Below are 14,109 nucleotides of genomic sequence, written 5' to 3'. Positions count from 1 at the left end.
AGACTCAAATTTTTCTTTTTAAATTTCTTTTTCTCGAGTCGGGCCGCGGCGCTTTGCGGCAGCCGCTGTTGCTTGGCGTTCGCGTGCTTCCTCTTCGCTGTGCCGGACCTGAGGCAGCGGCGGCTGCAGGGCCGGAGCCGGGGCCGGAGCCGGGGCCTGAAGCTGAGCCAGGCCGGGCCGGACGCGCGGCCTTTAGGCTGGGATGAGCTGCGGCTTTGCAGGCTCAGGTCAGAGCCGGCGGAGCCATGGCCAGCACAATGGTAGCCGTGGGACTGACAATCGCAGCTGCAGGATTTGCAGGCCGATGTGTTTTGCTAACAATGAAGCATATGGAGCCTCAAGTAAAGCAAGCTATTCGAAGTCTGCCAAAATGTGCCTTCAGTGGCGGCTATTACAGAGGCGGGGTTGAACCCAAAATGACAAAGCGAGAAGCTGCACTGATATTAGGAGTAAGCCCTACAGCCAATAAATGGAAAGTTAGGGATGCTCACCGACGAATCATGCTTTTAAACCACCCAGACAAGGGAGGATCTCCTTATATAGCAGCCAAAATCAATGAAGCTAAAGATTTATTAAAAGTCAAGCTAAGAAGTAAAATTAATACACAGATAACTTTAAATTTATATATATACATCAATTACTCTATGTATAGGAGTCCTGATGTTTTATAATAACTTCATAAAAGCTGTAATATTTCTTTAAAAAATAAATAAATAAATTTCTTTTTCTTTTCCAAGTAACAAGTCTTTCTTCTTGCTCTTCCACGCCCTCCTCCCACCATGAGCGCGTTAATTTTTTTTTTAAATCTTCAATACATATCTGCATAAAGTGGCAAAACATCACCTACATACACATTAACCAGGTCTTAAAATGTAGGAAGACTGCTTTTTGTTTTTCGAGGCAATTAGGGTTAATTGCCCAGGGTCATACAGCTAGTAAGTGTCTGCGGCTGGATTTGAACTCAGGTCCTCATGACTCCAGGACTGATGCACTCTATCCACTGCATCACCTAGCTGCCCCAAAGCCCAAGCTTCGGGGAAGGTACAGCATCTGCAGTCATAGAGGGAGTTTAGTTTCCTTCATCACTGAAATCCACAGTTTAGTCCCTGTCCTTACAAACTCGCTGAGCTCATTTATTATCTCAGCTAACAATCCTACCATCTGCAAATAAGGAAATTTTGACTTCGTTTTCGGTGTGAATCGTCCTAATTTCCTTTTCTTGTCTTGTGACTGCATGCATCTTAAATACATGTCAAATAACAAGAGTAAGAATGAGTTCTTCTGGCCTATCTACACTTGTTCTTAGCAGAAATGCTTCTGATACATTATTACTTTGTATAATTCCGGCTCTTGAGCAGACTGGATACAGCTCTCTAGTCCAGAATGCTCAATTCAATTCATTTTCCCTCAAAAAGTACATTGTGACTTATTCTGCACAACTTTCAAATTGATATGGTTTCATTTGTAAAAAGAAACATACTAGACATTTTGGAACAATGGTTTATTTTTATTTTTTCAGATTAAATTTTTAACTATATGAGAAGACTCAAGATTAGTTATTTTGTTGACCTAGGAACCCCCATAGGAGCAGCTGGGTGGTGCAGTGGATAGAGTGCCAGATCTGGAGTCAGGAACTCTCATCTTCCTGAGTTCAAACCTGGCCTCGGACACTTACTGTGTGACCCTGGGCAAATCACAAATCCTATTTGCCTCGGTTTCCTTGCCTGTAAAATGAGCTGGCAAAGAAAATGGCAAACCACTCCAGTACCTTTGCCAAGAAAACCCCAAATGGGGACAAGAAGAATCAAACACAACTGAACAAAAGGGTGCCCTGTAAAGTTCTACACCCAAGTGTTATCCTGGCCTGGAGAAGGGCTTGGGTACCTGAATGGTAGACCAGAGGAATGCAAGCATAGATAGGTCCATCAGAGCTAGTGTAATAGCTGGTGGTGCCAAACATATTTTTAGGGTTAAGGTGGAATCTTATCTAGATTTTCCATATATGCAACCTAGACTGTGTATGAGTTAGTGTCTTCATATTCTCTTTCAGTGAATCGACCCCCTCACCTAGGTAGGTGCCAAGTATACCTATAATACAAGAAAAGCCTCTGGGGGAAACAGTGACACCCCATTTGAGGAGGAGGTCACATCGTGCACCTTCCTCCCTGAAGAGAGGAGGCCTACACCCTATGCTCCTTGTCCTGACCACTCTGTCCCTGGGCAGAGGCCCGTGCCAAGATGCCTGAACATCCATGTAATCTCATCAACCCCCATAGATTCATCACCATCTCTATGCTAACAATTTCCACATTATGTAGCCACAACGTCCCTCCTGATTTCCATCTCACATATCCCACTGCCAATTGAACTTCTTGAATTGGTTAGCCCACAGACATCTTAAACTCGACGTATGTACACAAATATACAAAGTATTTTTAATTGAATTCATTATCTTTCCTCATATACAACATCCATGTCACCACATGGGTACTTCTGTGACACTTCTTCTCAGCTACCCTTTATGTATCATCTTCCTCCATTAGAATAGAAGCCCCTTGAGGACAGGCATTGTCGTTCTTTTGTTTTGTGTGTGTAACCCCAGAGCTTAGCATGGTGCCTGGCATATAAAAGGTGATTAATCAATGCTTGTTGCCTTAGTTTGAATATTTACAAACCCTCAGTCTGAGGGGCTCTAAAGCCTTCCACCATCTGGCTCCCAGCTATCTTTCAGACTCGTTTCATTTATTTCTCCTTTTCATGTACTGTTTGTTCCAGTCGAGCTGATCTGCCAACTCTTCCTCACGTGCAATATTTCCTGTCCCACCTCCATGCTTTTGCATAAGTGGTCCTCTATATCTCCAGTGGACTCCACCAAGCCTCCACCTTGCATAATCTCAGCTTCCTTAAAAACACAGCTCAGCTCCCAGCTCCTACATGACATCCTTCCTGATCCAGCTATTGTTACTTTCTCCCTCCTAAAACTACTTTGCATTACTTAGTATAGACTTGTATTTATGTACTTGTGTACTTGGGGCACCTGAGAGGTGCAGTGGATAGAGCAAGATCTGAGTTCAAATCTGGCCTCAGACAGTTACTAGCTGTGTGACCCTGGACAAGTCACATTACCCTGTTTGCCTCAGTTTCCTCATCTGGAAAATGAACTGGAGAAAGAAATAGCAAACTACTCCAGTATCTTTGCCAAGAAAACCCCAAATGGGGTCATGAAGGATCAGACATGACTGAAGAATAAAAACATCTTGTGTCCATGCTGCATCCTTGCAGAATGATGCAAACTCCTTTAGGGCAGATACCATTTCCTTGTCCATATCTCTCACCTACAGAGCAGGTGCTTAATAAATTAAAATCTAATTTAAAAAAAGACCATTTTGGAACTATTTTTAAAATCACCTTGCACTGAATGCTGTAAAATTAGAATTAGCAAGCTTGCTGCCAAAGAAGAGATGTAAAAAGCACCCGAGGTGGAAGACTATGGGTGTGGAACAATAGATGTAATATTAGACTTTTTGGTTATGTTGGTTACATTTGTTGAACTGTATTTTTCCTCATTGCCTATTCTTTGTTATAGGGATTACTCTCCAAGAGGAGAATGGAAAGAGATGTATTGAGAAATATAGATGATGTAAAAAACTGTCAATAAAAATTATTTTAAAAAAACACCTTGCAGCAAAACTCCTGCTTTTCACATTAATGTAACCAAAACCTATTAGAAGATGATGATGCATTAACATTTGAATGTAAAGATGATTGAATTCTGTCTGCTCTCATATTTTCACTGGCAGAATCTCAGGAAAATGAGATCACAATCTTTTTTCTGCCATGCATGTATCAAGTATGGGGTAAGGGATGGAGATAATAAAATGATTGAAAAACTCATAAAATGGGATGGGCCAAGTGATATCATTTCAAATTTACTATGCACCTCTTACCTTCATAAAGAAAATGGGAGATAAATAATTAAAGCATGTGAGAAGAATAGAGTCTGAGAGCTCATTGAAGTGTCAAGGTACCAGGGCACCTTGAGAATCTCACCGAGATTCTCCTGCCTTCTGAGACCTTAGAGAAATCAATGTCTTCTTTCTGTGAATACAGCATAAATACACTTGATGAATATGTAGCCTACATATGCTCTGAGGGTTCTCATCCCAATTCGCATCACCACTGACAAGCTGAGGCTCCAGACCTTGTCTACATCTCCTCCTTAGGATTCTAGGAGTACCTCTTAGGGGTCAGAGGTGATTTTCTAATGACATCAGCTCAAACCCCATCAGCGTGCTTCCTCCCCCTCCAAGATTATGAGATAAGAAACTATTCAGGGGGCAGCTAGGTGGCACAGTGGATAGAGCACTGGCCCTGAAGTCAGGAAGACCTGAGTTCAAATCCAGCCTCAGACCAAACACTTGTCACTTACTAGCTGTGTGACTCTGGGCAAGTCACTTAACCCCAATTGCCTAAAAAAAAAAAAGAAAAGAAAAAAAGAAAAGAAAAGAAACTATTCAGTTAGTCAGCCTCAGGTAGCTTTGAGAAAGGGATCTTTACTAAGATCGTACAGGAAACAGTATAAATCATAGCCAAAATGGCACAAGTACATACCACATTCAGGGGAAAGTGAGTTCAACTTAAAATACACATGACAAAGGGGTTACTCACAACTCCAGGTTGCTGGAAGTCCTTTTCTCCCATTGATAGGGTGCTGAAGACATTCCCCTAAGACATAATTTCTTTCCTGGGCTCATTATTAAGTTGTGAGTCCAGTCTATCCTTGGCTCCTAAAGCAAACACTACAACCAGGTGGTTCTGGGACCCTGTTAGGAGGGTGATATTGCTGGTGATATTGTTTTCAGTTATGCCCAACACGTCATGAGCCCATTTAGTGTTTTCTTGGCAAAGGTATTAGAAAGGTTTGCCATTTCCTTCTCCAGCTCATTTTACAGATGAGCAAACTGAGGCAAACAGGGTGAAATGACTTGCCCAAGGTCACACAGCTAAGTAAGTATCTGAGGCCAGATTTGAACTCAGGAAGATGAGTCTTCCTGACTCTAGGTTCAGTGCTCCATCCACTACATCATCTAGTTGTCCTGGGAGGGTGATGGGAGGACAGAAGGTCCAAAATCTTCCTAACTCTTTAACTCTTACAAGGCCCTTCTAGGTCGAGGCCAAATCAAAAGCATCTCCTCCCAACCTTCCAAGTGGTTTCTTCTCAAGGGGTTCCCCTAGAACTCTATGCTTGCTCCAGTTTTCAGAAATTAATCCTCTCCCATCATGTTTGCTAGTTTGATCCTTAGGATGTGGCTAAGTTCCTTCAGACTATCTGAACATATTTCTCACACAATTTCATTCAGTTCAAAGACTTTTTATCAGTTAGTCTAAGGTCTATGGGTGATTGGTTGATTAAGAATTCATATTCTACCAAGTATCAAGGCTAAAATGAATTGATTTTAACTGCATCCTTACAAATATATGCTTAAACATTTCAAAGACCTCTGATTTTGTTGGTGTAGGGACTCCTTCCACCCATGCTGAATTCAACCCCTAGGAGAAACACTGTGTAGCATTTTCGAGCTAGATGATATCTAAGGTCAAAATCTACGATCTTCTACGTTTTGGGAGATGGCTGTGGTCAAAAAGTCCAACACCTGAAGTCAGCATGTTGATGAGTCTGTCTGAACTTATCTAGATTGGTCTAGATGACAGACATGGGCAAGCACCATTTTTGAGACTTTTTCAGCTTGGTAAGACTTCACTTACTTTTCTTTGGCTTTCAAGAGAACCTGCAGTCACTCACTTCCAGGCTATAACGAAGCATTTAAAAAGGACTTTAATGAAGAAATAAAGAAGGAAGTCTCCTACTTTTGTGGGCCTCTAAGGATTGTAAGAAGTCCTGGGGGCAGTTAGGTGGTACAGCGGATAGAGCACTGGTCCTGGAGTCTGGAGTACCTGAGTTCAAATCCAGCCTCAGACCCTTGATGCTTATTAGCTGTGGGACCCTGGGTAAGTCACAACCTCAATTGCCTTGAGCAAAAAAAAAAAAAAGTCCTGAAAGGTGAGGAGGGCTTTGGGGTGGCTTCCAGCCATGGATCAGCCCTTCTGTTTTGGAAACATGAAGATGGTCTTACTAGCCCCAGAGGTGACATAACTCAGAGCCAAGACTAGAAGTTGCAAAGTGATAAATTTAGGATTATGGCTCCCCATTTGGAAGGGACCTCAAAGGCCATGTAATCCAATTTCCTCATTTTAACAGAACCTAGAATGATAGATCAAATTGGACCTCCCAGGCTATCTGGTCCAATGCTTTCATTTTTACAAATGAGGAAACTGAGGAACAAGGAGATTAAAGTGGACCACCCGAGGTCACATAGGGAGTAAATTTCAGAGATGGGATTGGAACCCAAGTCATTTGAATCCAGAACCAGGGCTCTTTCTACTTTACCACATTGCTTCCCTTGACTTAAGATGAGGACAAACTTGCCAATGATCAGAGCTATCCCAGAGCTATTGGAAAGGTGGAATGAGAAGGTTCAGAAAGCAGAGAGTTCCCCTGCAGTGGAAGTCTTCAAGCAAAAGCTGGATAATGACTTGTCAGGTATGTTGTAGAAGAGAATCCTTAACAGATCTGAGTTAGATCCAATGGCCTCTGAGATCTCTTCTCATTCTGAGAGTCTATGATTCTAAATACCTGCAGTCCTGAACCAAGAATTCCATCCACTTCTGAGTGATGATGAAAAACCTCCAGATGTCAAGTGGTCAAGTCAACAAGCATTTCTTAAGAATTTACTATGTGCCAAGCACTGTGCTAAGCTCTGGGAATACAAATACAAGCAAAAGGAAAGACAGCCCCTGCCCTCAAGGTGCTTATATTCTCATAGGAGAAGAAGCTGTAACTAGATTGGGGAGGAGGAGATAGGTAACCTTCGTGGGGCAAGATAAAAAGACGAAAGATTGTAGATTGCAGCCCAGTGAAAAATGAAGATGGACTAGCCTGGGCAGCCTCTTTAAATGGAAATTCTGGAAGTGGGCAACCAATCAGAGGGAGAGGTTTTAGGGGCTGAGGTTACTCCTGAAGAGTGAGCGCCAGGGCTGAAGTGATCTCCCAGGATGAAGAGTTTTCTGGGGCATGATAACATAGTGCAGAGAACCACTTGGTGAGATGCCTCAGTTGTAATTAGAGACCCAGAGCAAGCAGCAGATGAGAGATAATTCACACATCCCCCCTCACTCCCACTCTTACCCCATCCCAAACAACTCAACATCCAAAAGCAGCCACCCACCAGACTTGCACACTGCCTCTTTAGCTGCACAAATCTTTTAAAAGTCATTAAAATTCACCATCCTTCAGTATCTCCATCTGTAAAGTGAAGATAATGTTTGTTCCACATGCTCTACATAGGTGTTATGAAGCTTAAGTAATTAATGTTTGCCATGTACTTTGTATTCTGCTGATAAAAGTGACACGTGAGATCTAATGCTTCTTGAAAATTTTTGAATCATGAAAAAAGATTTCTCTGTGACACAGACACACTAGGAAAAGAGAAAGGACCCTGAATTTGGAAGCAGAGGACTTGGGTTCATATCTCAGCTCTGCCATCAACTTCTGTGTTTCTGGACCAAGTCACTTCACTTCCTGCTCTGGGCCTCAGTTTCCATATCAGTAAAATGAGTTTTGAGGAGATGACTGCTAAGGTATCATCAACTCTAAATAGGTGATCCTATGAATACACACTTATTTTTTCTTCTGCCTAAATGCACAATGAGTACTTATACAAGGATGTGCCAGAGCCGTCATGGAAGATCTGACTGTCCAATTTTCAGTGTGAGCCTTTACACTTTGGAAATCAGCACGTGAGGGGCAGTTGGGGGTGTAGTGGATAGAACACTGGCCCTGGAGTCACAGTTCCCCATCTGCTGTGACCTAATACTTATCAGCTAATTATTATCAATTAGCTTTTACAAACGACAACAAAACAGTATTTACTGGGAAGGCATAGCAAGAACAGAAATGACCAAATATTCCCCAAACAGGAGTGTGCTCTCATCATGCATACTCAAGATCCCTGGGGACGAGTGGGCTTAAAAGAGCAAATATGGTGAGACACACATCGAGGTAACTCGTGGGGCTGAGACGTGCCTTGTGACTCTTGGCCCTGGGAATCCTTTTTTTCTCCTTTAGGGAATCCCTACCAAGTTTGCTTCACGGCATGGCATCAAGACAAACATAAGATGCTCATGGATACATGGTGGCTAGGGGAGGGGGGAGATAGATTGCTGATGCCCCTTCCCCACCTAGCAGCTCTTCCTCCACTGGAACCAGGGGAGAACTAGACACAGGTGGGGAACCACATGTGGCCTTCTAGGTCCCTGGGTGCGGCCTTTTGACTGAGTCTAAGTTTCATAGAACAAATTCTTTTATTAAGGCGATTTGTTCTGTAAAATTTGGATTCAGTCAAAGGGCCACACTTGAAGACCTAGAGGCCACATGTGGCCTTTGAGGCCACAGGTTCTCCACCCCTTCAAGATCATTTGCTGAAACCTTTCGTGTATATACAGATTCAGTTCTGGCTAAGCCTTTTCTGTGTCATCAGAGCTTCCGGCTCCTCGGCCAACCAGAAGACTTTTCATTATAGTACCAGCCCCATATTCACTTAGAACTGGAAGAAGGCTCGTTAAGCCTCTGTGTATTGGCCTGAAGCCAGGCAGGGAATACCACACATGCTTTGTATAACCCACCAGGATGGGCAAATCCATGCATGCTCTAAGGGTTGAGCCCTTATTGACCAGTTCCTGCATTACAGCGGGAACATTCACAACAGTGAGATTGCTGATCTAATATAACATTGAAATCTTGCCAAAGGGTTCTTAAAAGACATAGTTTTGTCTGTCGGCTTCCCCTTGTCCTCATGATTATTTTATTCCCTTTAAAGAAATCTAATGGTTTAATCAGCATAACTTCTAGAAATCATGTTGTTCCCCTTCCCCCTCCCCCAGTCAGATGTTCATGGGCCCGTGTTCAATGACTCCAACTATCCATCTAATTGGATGGATTAAGGAGGGGAGGAGGAAGCAATCAATCCTAGTTCTCCCAGTAGGAAACCTTTGCAGAGTACTCTTTGTTGCTATTATCAAGGCTTTGAAAAAATGCTAACAAACCAACTCAGATAAACGTGAAGGCAAAGAGACCATGGCATGGCATAACTCTTGAGCCTTCTGTGGTATCTGAGAACTGTAGAGCTCCCCAAGACAGTTGGGATGGTTAGTGCTTTACTCGTTGTCTTATAGGGTCTTTTCCCCTTCTTTGTTGGATGGCAGGTAGGTGGTAGAATGGATAGAGAGCTGAGCCTGGGGTCGGGAAGATCTGAGTTCAAATCCAGCCTCAGACATTTACTAGTTATGTGACCTGGGCAAGTCGTTTGCCTCAGTTTCCTTAACTGTAAAATGAAGATCATAATAGCATCTACCTTCTAGAGTTGTTGTGAGGATTAAATGAGATAATATTTGTAAAAGCACCTAGTACATGGGCTGGCACATAGTAGGCACTAAACAATTACTTATTTTTAGGGCAGTTAGGTATTAAAGTGGATGGAGTACCAGCCTTGGAGTCAGGAAGACCGCTCTTCTTGAGTACAAATTTGGCCTCTGATACTTACTAGCTCTGTGACTCTGGGCAAGTCACTAACCCTATTTGCCTCAGTTTTTTCACCTGTCAAAAGAGCTGGAGAAGGAAATGGCAAACCACTCCAATATCTTTGCCAAGAAAACCCCAAATGGAGTCACAGAGAATCAGACACAACTGAATAAAGACTGAATAACAAAATTACTGGTTTCTTTCTTCTTCTGTTAATGATGGCACTAAACTCTTCTGAACAATAAAATGTAGGAAGAACCACATAAATGGACATAAAAGTGGGAGATGAGATTCCATTTGGTAAGGGGTAAAGTCAAGTGTTTGGAAGGAAAAAAAATACCCCAAACCACAATCAGAAAAATGAACTCTGAGAAAAGGAAATTTGGAAGTCAGTCTTGGAAATCAGCCCTGAAGGTTTAAGCAGAAGGTACTGCTATGGCCCCAAAGGTGCCCACCATCAAAATGCTGACATACGATACAGAGGAAGGAGACTCAACCTAGAGTCGTGGAACCTAAGATCAAATCTCTACTCTGCCAAGTCAAAAACTATCTGGGCCTCCATTTCCTAACCTTGAACTTGCCATGGCTTGTAAGTGTTCTTCCATGTTGATGAACCTTAAATTCTTCCATCTGATCATCAGCTTTTATCTTTCCATCCTTCCCTATACCCTTTGAACCCTAGTCCTGTTCTTTGTCCTTCCTAGGTCTTCCAATCCCTCCACCCTGAGTGCTTTCCCAGGCCATTACCCCTGCGCTGACTACAGTCTCCTCCATTTCCAATTTCAGCCTCCAAGTGAGCCAGTTCAACTCTAAACTATCTTCTCCCCCATCCCAAAATGCCCCCCTCCCTCATTTTAATCCGCTTATTACTGTCGAGGGCACCACCATCCTCCCAGTCACTCTATGTCACTCAGTCAGTGTTGTGATGGTGGCTTTGACCCAGCTTTTGCCTGAGACACTGATTACGGCCTCTAGCCCTTCAGGCCTATTTCCATCATCCTCGTTACTAACCCCTGTTTGGTTTGTGTACACACAGCTATGCCCACAAATCAGGAATTTCCTGGCTGCAATCTCCTCCCGTACTCCCTAATACAGCCATCCTCCCTTTCCAAATCAAAAGACTATCCTACAAAGGACCCACTCATCCACAGCTGCTGTCAGAGATGGAATGTGAGAGCGGGTAAGGGATGGATTCCATGGTTTTTCCCTTGAATTCCCATCAGATTCTCAGTTGCATGCCTTCTGGCCCAAGGATGCAGCCATGCCTAGCTTGTCAATGAAATTAAGTGGTTCTGCTCTGTCTGCATGAGAGAAACCTTGGGTCTGACCCAGCATTTGGCACAACTGAGGGAGAAGCAGTCTGGTACAATGGTTAGAAGGTCATCCTTGGGGCTAAGAAGTCGTGCCTTGGACACATACTAGTTGTGTCATGGACTTACTAGCTGTGAGCATGGACCAGTCACTTTAGCTGGCCAGTGCCTCAGTCAACACTCAAAGACTGTTAGCTGCAGAGCAGATTCAGATCTCCTTCGGTGAAGAAAGTGTCCTATAATAATTGAAATCACAGGCTTGGATAAGCAAACAAAGGACTGAACGAACAAACAAACAAACAAATAAATAAAGTATGGGATTTGCCAGGGCTCAGTCATCAGACCTGGAGAGCTAAGTGTTCACACATTGGCAGAGGTAGACAAGGTGATGCATCCCTCCCTGCTAGATCCCCCTTCACTTTCCTTACATGCCTACATACAACTGTCAACTACACATCAGGAAGCAGAGTGAACAGTAAGGTCAATTCTATGTCTAATGTGGTCCAGGCCAAGACATTTGCTGCTCTTGGGGATAAGTCCGAAGAAAATGGATCTGTGTGAGTCATTCCCAGTTTCAAAGAGCAATTGATGAATTGATTTCGATCTGTAGAGAAGTCTCTAGCAGAGAGCAGATAGCTTTCTCCTCAGTTTTTTTTCTAATCAAATACTTTTTTGGTTGTTTTTTTTTTTTATCAGTGCCTTGGATCAGGGGAGAGGTGTCATGCTTATGAAATCTGCAGGTGACATAAATCTAGAAGGACAGCTAATATACTGAATGACAGAACTGGGATCCAAAAATTGGGATCTAAAAAGCTTTTGACAAGCGAGAATGATAGGCCTAATGAAAGATGATTAAATAGAATAGGAATAAATGGAAACCATGACTTCAACATGGAACATGGATATTTACAGCTCTGGGCTTAGAGTCAAGATAGGAAGACCAGGATTCAAATCCTGTTTCTAATACTTATTAGCTACCCTGGATGTATTATTTAACCTCTGTGTGTGTGTCAGATAACTCCCTAAGACCTATGTACACTGAGTCATTAGTGGTTGATCTGAGCTGTTGGAGGGAGTTCCCACACCAGGAGAACTGACCTGGCCATTAATCTATTGGAAAGAATGTAAAAGCCAGCATTTGGGTTAAAGAGCTAAATTCCACAAGTGGAGGATGAAGAAGGTGTGGCTGGACAGCAGTTCACATGAATATTTTTCGTGAAATACAAGTTAAGTTTGAGCCCAAAATGTCCATGCAATCTTGCATTGTCTGTGATAGGAGTGTAACGTCCTGGAGTCTCCAAAGGATAGGAGCAGAGCTGGTACTGGTCCTGCCATGCTCTTTCCTTGGCCAAGGTAGTGGGCATTATCATGGTCAGTGCTGGCTGAAGGAGCATCCTTATTGCTGATCCCCGTACACTACATTCCTTTGCACATGCTACCCTCTGTTCCTAGAATACAACGCCTCCCTGCTGCTGGCTCTTAGAATCCTTAGCTTTCTTCAAGGCTGATTTTATTTTATTTTATTTTATTACTTTTTTTTGGCTAGTCAAGGGGGTTAAGTGACTTGCCCAGGGTCACACAGCTGGTGAGTGTTATGTGTCTGAGGCCGGATTTGAACTCAGGTCCTCCTGAATCCAGGGCCGGTGCTCTATTCACTGGGGCACCTAGCTGCCCCCTCAAGGCTGATTTTAAGTACCATATGAAGCTTCCATATGAAGGATCTGATCTCCCTATAATATCCCCCCTCAAAAAAAACCCAACATTATAGTTTCTTTGTATATGTAACAGCCCCTCTGGGTTACTTCTTAACTCCCACTTCTATTGTCAGGCCAGGGTCCCAGAAGACAGCTGACTACTTCTCCCTAGAGTGACAGTTAGGAAGTATCTGAAGCAGGTTTTGAACTTGGGTCTTCCTGACTCCCGGGCAGCTAGGTGGTGGAGTGGATAGAGTGACTGGAGTCAGGAAGACCCGAGTTCAAATCCTGCCTCAGATACTTACTAGTTGTATGAACCTGGGCAGGTCATTTAACCTTTCTTGGCCTCAGTTTCCTCATTTGTAAAATGAGGATAATAAAACATTCACTTCCCAGGGTTGTTGTGACTGGAAAATGAGATAATATCTATAAAGTATTTTACAAATTTGAAGGTATTATGTAAATGCTGGCTGCTGCTGCTGCTGCTGTTATAAAGAGGAGCTAGAAAGGGGCTAGGCAACTAGGTGGTACCATAGTACATAGAGCACCAGGTCTAGAGTCAGAAGACTCATCTTCCTGAGTTCAAATCTAGCTTCAGACACTTATTAACTGTGTAATCCTGGGCAAGTCACTTAACCTTGTTTGCCTTAATTTTCTCATCTGCCAAATGAGCTGAAGAAGGAAATGGCAAACCACTCCAGTACCTTTGCCAAGAAAACTCAAATAGGGGTCATGAAGAATCAGACACAACTAAAACAACCAAACAACAATAACTTCCTGACTCTAAACCCAGTGCTCTATGCACTGTGCCACCTAGCTGCCTTAGTAAGATGTAAGATCCCCCACCCGCTAAGCAGCCCGTTCTCAAGTTAGAATTAGCTTTTAGAAAGAGTGTTTACTAAGCAGGCAGAACAATGTTACAGAAACATTTCCCCAAACTGGGGGCACACTCTCTCCTGGCATAAACAAGTTCCCTAGGGATAGTGAGCTCAAACTTAGACAGCTCATGTGGCCAAAGGGGAAATTCACAAATTCTAGTTACTGAAAGTCCTTTTTTTTTTTACATTTCTGGAGTCCACATGAAATTCCCTTTAGGTATAACTCCCTGCTAAACTCAGAGCTAAGGGCTCTGAGGTCTGCCTTGTAGAGTCCTGAATCTGCCTTTCCTTAGTGTGTCTGGCTTATCCTTGGTGGGCCTTTCAGCTCCCAAAGCAGATGCTTCCATTAGCTGCTACTATTCCAGAGATATCACTACTAGTTCTGGTTGCCAATGGGACCTCTGATGGATCTCTGAAACTCACACTGTTGCTAGGGGTTGAGGGAGTGGAAAAGGAGAAAGAGAGAAACTCTCTCCCTTCTCCCAAGTACTTGGCTGAAACTCCTCCACCACTAAGCTGACCTGCACAAAAGTGTGTCTGATAATGCCAATTTGGTCCTTCACTATCTACTCCATGCTAGGCACTGTGCT

At 43.2% G+C, this 14,109-nt stretch overlaps 1 pseudogene; it reads left to right on the top strand.

The window, feature by feature from the left end:
* The first annotated feature begins 245 nt into the window (after positions 1 to 245).
* On the top strand, positions 246 to 10,434 carry LOC114044971 (annotated as a pseudogene).
* Positions 10,435 to 14,109: the final 3,675 nt, after the last annotated feature.

The sequence above is a fragment of the Vombatus ursinus genome, unplaced genomic scaffold, assembly GCF_900497805.2.
Source record: "Vombatus ursinus unplaced genomic scaffold, bare-nosed wombat genome assembly UNPS02014775.1, whole genome shotgun sequence".
In the NCBI taxonomy this organism is placed as follows: Eukaryota; Metazoa; Chordata; class Mammalia; order Diprotodontia; family Vombatidae; genus Vombatus; species Vombatus ursinus.
Note: the sequence above shows the minus strand (reverse complement) of the source record. Positions and strands in the feature narration are given on the sequence as shown.